Genomic DNA, 6,790 nt, shown 5'->3' with positions numbered 1-6,790 from the left:
GTAGCATAACAGACAGCCGAAGGCCTCTGCTGCCAGTGCTGCTAGATATTTATTTGTAGAATATTAAGTATTGTACAAATAATTTATAAAATAAAATAAATAAATAAATATCGCCCTACAGAGCGTAATTCAACTGATTTATTAAGAGAACACTTATAAAGTCTGAAGTCTATGCGAATAATGCCGTTTCAATTAAGGCCTTTGAGCAAAGCATCAGGCGTGTCATTCGCCAGATAACAGTCGAAATGCTCGATCTGTAATATTAAAAAAAAGTTACACAATATTGTTCTGAAATTGATTGCGACAAACTTATATAATATTATGATAGAATATTTGATACTGCATTAGTGGTTAGTTAACTTCTAAACTAACCCTTCCATATGCTCAACAGAGAGCAGATGCATCATATGTTATAAGCTTAGATAGTCCTGTTTGAGTATTTTCACATATTTTCCGAGTCCATCTCGGTTTTATTCTCGGACTTTCTGTTATCATAAAAGCAAACCGAAACAACGGAAATATTATTTACTGATTGCAGCATACCTTATCGGACATAGTTTTCTGAAGCTTTCGTCGGTATTCTCAGTTGTAAACGAGTAAGTATTTCGTGAGAATGAATTTCGATATCGTTCGTAACGAAATTTTTATCGCTACAAATAATTTATCGAATATGATTGTCACGATTTTGTACTCAATCATAAATCCAAATGCCGAATATAAAGAACAACAGTACGTATATATATTTTAAAGTGATTTCTTCTCATTTCCTCTCACACTGTGAGATTTTTGCCTAACTGGGATCCAAAATTATTATTTCCAATTTCATACAATCTTTGTTGGTCATGTCTTTGCGAAATGAGGAGCTTTACAATTTTGCATTTACTTCATAGAAGTGTGTTTCAGCAATGGAAGCGTACCTTACCTAAGCTAATCTAACTAGGACACAAAGTAAAGAAAACTCACGACTGTGGTTATAAATAAATAAATATAACAGATTGCAATGAAATTAATTATACGAGTATTCTAAGATTTTTTCGAGAAGATTAATATCATATTCAGACAGTCTTGTACAATTGTGCGCTTTGTGGTTTGCCATGCAACCAATACTCGTACCTCTAGTGCCTGTGCCCATGCGACATAATATCGTCACGAATAGCGTCAGCATTAAACTGAGACATAATGTGATCAATATCAGTGTGGCATAAGGCAACTGGATTAGCTCTTGACGCAGGGAAATTTCCGGTGACTCGTCGTGCAAGACTAGATCTTCGTAAGTGATACAGAATATCGAGTTGCTACAAATTCCTTCCAATGTGCCGCGTTGGTTGAACCATCGTTGAGATGTGGATCACATTTGGACAATTGTCAACACCGTTACATAGTATGCAGCAATGATGATGCCAAACTACCATCGGGATTACATGGTAAAATTCGGTAAAAACTAAACGGAACGCATTTTAACGAAATGTTTTCCGGACATATTGTGAAGGAAAGTTCGAGTCGACCGAGATATGTATACCTTAATTTCAGCGGTCTCATATGTGTGATCACCGAAGCGCGGATTTTCAGATTCAATCATTGATCGCGTTGGCTGTCTTAATACGTAACACCAATTCACCATCAGGCGAGGGTACCCACGTTATGGATCCACATAGCGGACCGTGAGAAACTCATAAGACGCCTTGATTGCTTGATTGGGATTCTTGAAACAGGTCGTGATCACATGATGACTCTGTACGATCATTTCTAAGTTCATCTGATCTACTGAGAATATTACACCCACAGTCCACTGTATGTTGTCGCAGCAGCAGGCGGAATTGTTCTGGAATTTCTCTCGCTCCTCCAAAATTACCAGCTTGTCGACACGTTCCTCATTACAATGCGTGCAGGCATTGTTATTGTACGGCCTTGAATGAAACATGTAATTTCGATTACTGCGCGTGCACATAGTCGACAATCAGTCACGAACTTATATTGGCAGCGTACGTAAGAGCCACCGGTGCGTTTGAGGATAAAAAAATTCATTGGTGAGTGTATTTTGCCACCCGGATGTTTACAGGCATACATAACTTCATCGCAGAGAATATTCGGCACTGAATCGCCGAAGCGTGTACTATTGAAAAAGTTATAATGCGCCCATTAATAGTGCGATGAGCCGCTATAGGAGCCCGATTTCGAATCGAATTGCATATACAGAGAAGGACGAAGTGCTCTCCATGGGCCGTAAAAATTCATCGCAGAAGGTTTTCATAACACGCGGCCGATCTGAATCGTAAATGGTCAGCGATTCACCGCAATAACCGTCATATATTAGTATCGGCGACTCGATGAGATTAATGCGAAAGCTGCAAAGAAGAAAAAGGAAAATATAAATAAAGAATCTGCTATCTTTATCAATTTTGAAACAATAAAACAAACAGGGAAAATTACTGAATTTTCATCAATTGGAAGTGAAGTTATTGCGTTTTAAGTGTCAGTATGTTTATGTTATCGGTGTGAAAATGAGCTTCGAACAATGAGTCAATATTAAATTTTGTTTTAGGATTGGTAAAAATTTTTCCGAAACGTTTCAATTGATGAAACAAGTTCATGGCGGTGATTGCATATCCTCTAGCAGAGTGCACGAGTGGTTTGAATGTTTTTAAAGTGGTGGTGCGGACATAAATGACAACCAACATGTGGACCAATTAAAATCCGTGATCATCGCAAAAATGCATTAGGCATTTCGCAGACGTAGAAGCCATTCAAATGGCTTGCACCGGCACACCGGCGGCGATACCGGCAAGGAGCTAAAATACTCGTTCGACATGCTTTTGGAATGTGGAAAAAAATTTATTGAAGCAGAAGAAGACTATTTTGATAATATAAATTGATTTTGCCGAAAAAACCATTTGTTTTCTTTTTTTTAAAGTCCTGTTTACTTTCGAATGCACCTTGTATATACGGATGGAACCTATAAGCGATTGGCAGATGGTGCATTTTCTGTAAAATAAAATACTAGAATCGCTTTTCCACTTCAAGGCAGTGTCTTCCAAGTTGATATCAGAGGAACTAAAAGCCTTCTTGTTCTGAAAAGAAGTGTGTGCTTTCAAGTCTTATAGAACGTTTAAAATCAAATTAATTTAAACATTTTCCCCTATATAGACATAATTGGATTCGTCCCATTGTTGTCACACTACCTCTAATACAATAATAACGAAATTCAGCAACTGCATCTATCTACCTCAAAATATGCTCAGCGTGTATTTTTCCAGATGCTATGACATCACCTTGTTCTCCTTCTTCTTCTTAATTGGCGCAGACACCGCTTACGTAATTATAGCCGAGTTAACAACTGCGCGCCAGTCGTTTCTTCTTTTCGCTACGTGGCGCCCATTAGATATTCCAAGTGAAGCCAGATCCTTCGCCACTTGATCTTTCCAACGGATTGGAGGTCTTCCTCTTCCTCTGCTTCCCCCGGCGGGTACTACGTCGAATACTTTCAGAGCTGGAGTGTTTTTGTCCATTCGGACGTTTGCCAACGCGCAAAGGACCATAAATCTTTCGCAGAACTTTTCTCTCGAAAACTCGCAACGTCGACTCATCCGTTGTTGACATCGTCCAAGCCTCTGCACCATATAGCAGGACGGGAATTATGAGTGATTTACAGAGTTTGGTTTTTGTTTGGCGACGACCAACTTGGTGAGTGCGACAACTGTTTGTTTGGCCTCGTTCATGGCCAGACCCATCTGCTTTGCTTCCTTGTCCAGTCTGGAGAAAGCAGAACTAACGGCGCGGGTCAATATCATGGGCAAACGCAAGCAGCTGTACACTCTTATAGAAGATGGCACTTTCTCTATTTAGTTCTGTAGCTCGAATTATTTTCTCCAGAAGCAGGTTGAAGAAGTCGCACGATAGGGAGTCGTGCATAAATGCAGCTCTTTTTCGTGCTGTCAAAACCGACTTTGAAATCCCCGAAGAAATGTTGTATATCGATTTTCCTTTCACGAGTCTTTTCCAAAATTTGGCGCATGGTGACTATGTGGTAAAGCCATACTGATACGGTCTAATCAGTTTGTTGACGGTGGGCTTACCCACCCTATACGAGATGTTGAGGAGGCTTATCCATTGATAGTTGTCGAAAATTGGGGGTCCTGGCGTTGTACTTTCAGTGCTATTCAGCAGGCTGGGGAAGTGCTCCTTCCATAATTTTAGTATGCTTTGGGCATCGGTCGCTAGAGCACCTTTTGGGGTTCTAAACGAGTATACTCCGGTCTTGAAACCTTTTTGTTAGACGCCGCATTCTTTCCTAAAATATTCGGGCGTTACCCCTGTCGACCAGCTGGTCAAGCTCTTCATACTCACGCATTTCGGGATCTTCCTTTTTTGTCTGCAAATGCAAATACGTCTCGCTTCCCTCTTCAACTCTCGGTATCCATCCCATCCCGCACGTGTTGTGGTCGATCGTAACGTTGCGAGGTAGACAGTCTGTTTTCACTACGCTGCGGCATAACACTCCTTGACTTCTTTGGCATTTTCCGGAAACCAATGGTTTCAGTTGCAGCTGTACGTAAGGAGTTTGAAATGCCGTCCCACAGGTCCCTTATACCAAGCTGTTCACGAGTGCTCTCAGAGAGCAGGAGTGCAAGCCGAGTTGAAAATTATTCTTCTGTCTGTTGTGATTGCAGCTTCTCGACGTCGAACCTTTATTGTGTTTGATGGATGTTTTTTGCTGCACAGAGGCGGGTGCGAATCTTGGATCCAACAAGATAGTGGTCCGAGTCGATGTCAGGACCTCGCAGCGCACGCACATCGAAAACACTGGAGACGTGTCTTCGGTCTATCACAACGTGATCGATCTGATTCGTGGTTTTTCCTTGTCCGGAGACAGCCAGGTAGCTTGATTTATCTTCTTATCTTGAAATCTAGTACTACAGATAACCATATTTCGGGCCACGGCAAAGTCGATCAGCCTCAACCCATTTGGGGATGTCTCCTCGTGGTGCCAAACATACCTTTGCCAACCCTGGCGTTAAACTCCTCAAGCACGATTTTGACATCGTGGCGGGGTCAGATCTCATAAGTGCCCCCAAAGCACTCATAAAAGGCATCTTTGTTCAAATCGTCCTTATCTTTCGTCGGGGCGTGGGCGCAAATCAGCGATATGTTGAAGAACCTCGCTTTGATGCGGATTGTGGCTAGACGTTCATTCACCGGAGTGAATGATAGTACTCAGCGACGGAGTCTCTCTCCCACCGCTAATCCCACACCAAACTTCCGCTCCTTTATAAGGCCACTGTAGTAAATGCCACAAGGACCTACCTGCCTTTGTCCTTGTCCCGTCTATCGCATTTCTTGAACGGCGGGGATGTCATCTTTTATTTTCACGAGCTGGGCAGCGGCACTTTCCCAATTAAGGAAACGGAGGTGCATTCCCTCAATTCGTAGTCCTTATTTCGTTTGCCATGGTCGTCATCAAAAGGGGAATCTCTCATCCGAGGTTAATTTTCATTGGGGGTGTTTCTTTACGTGGCGCCCAACCCTATGTAGGAGATGTTTCGCCTTCTCACTTTAGCTCACCTTCAAACGGATGTTCTTAGGCTACCCAGAGGATACTTGGTCAAAGACCGGAAGTCGTGAGTAAAAGTATCATTTCTAGCCACACCCAAGTGAATGGCGATCAAAGAACTTTCCTCACTTGCGAGAACTTCTACAGATAACTCCGTCCTCCATCACTTTGTTACTACGCTTAAATGTCTAAAAATATGCAATCATTCCGAAACACAGAGCAGAGTATTAAATCTGGTAATTTTACGTCAACATAATTTCCACTTCGTTAGCATAGCAGCGAATTGGGTAACACTGCAAAAGCAAGTTAGCAGGACCGAACGTTAAAGTGTTGAGGATGTGTTGTGTGTTGAGGAAACGCAAGGAAGATTGAGTGTACGAATTTTAAAAATTAAATTGCATAACCTATGAATCAAGCATCAGCCCAAATTTATATACATATGTATATGCATGTAAGTAAGGTAACTGTAAGCTGTATGTAAGGTAACTGTAAGTCGGCAGTTATATGTTTTGGTATGACCGCGCATTCCGCTCAGGCTGTACTGTGAAGTACTTGTATATAAGGCTCAAAGTCGCTTCGTCTGTCCTCAACAATATAGCACAGAGTTCGACTTCTCAGTTCTGGCCCTAGGCCTATTCTCTTGAGCATACAGGTGCTAACGGTGGTTGGTAGACAGCCAAGCAGATACGCGGTTTATCAGGTCGCATGGAAACACATACATACGTAAATTCAGCTGTGTGTATGTATTTGTTGGCTTGCGGCATGATAATCATTTGCGTTTGCAGCACGAAATTAAATGACAACGTCGCATAAGAGTCGGATTTTTCGAGCCTCGCTGGCATATGTATATTTTTCCAATTTCGGTAAATACATTTTGTTTAAGCCAATGCAATTTGGGGCTACTAATTTGAGCGCCATGGGAAATAGTCCCTCAGTTTTTAAGATATCGTTTTGAAATTTTTCAAACGTCATTTTGTCTTCAAGTAGCTGCTCATTTGTCAGAACTGCCGATATCGGACTACTACTCGTATAACATACAGCTGCCATACGAACGGAACGATCGGATTCAAGAGGTGGTATCTTCACTAAATTTGACATGGGTTACTGCTTAAAGTAATAATATAACCTCCGAAACAAAATATAAGCTGAACACATAGTTACTAAAAGAAATGCACCTGTGAAGGGTATGTTGGCTTTGGTACAGCCGAAGTTACCGTTTTTTCTTTTTTTTTTTTTTTTTTT

The 6,790-nt window shown here is 41.4% G+C and overlaps 1 pseudogene; it reads right to left on the bottom strand.

Moving 5' to 3' along the window:
* Window positions 1-1,571: 1,571 nt before the first annotated feature.
* On the bottom strand, window positions 1,572-5,354 carry LOC108975979 (annotated as a pseudogene).
* Between the last annotated feature and the right edge of the window lie 1,436 nt (window positions 5,355-6,790).

The sequence above is a fragment of the Bactrocera latifrons genome, unplaced genomic scaffold (genome assembly GCF_001853355.1).
Source record: "Bactrocera latifrons isolate USDA-ARS-PBARC rearing strain unplaced genomic scaffold, ASM185335v1 scaffold_708, whole genome shotgun sequence".
Lineage (NCBI taxonomy): Eukaryota > Metazoa > Arthropoda > Insecta > Diptera > Tephritidae > Bactrocera > Bactrocera latifrons.
This window is presented reverse-complemented; position numbering and strand designations above follow the sequence as displayed.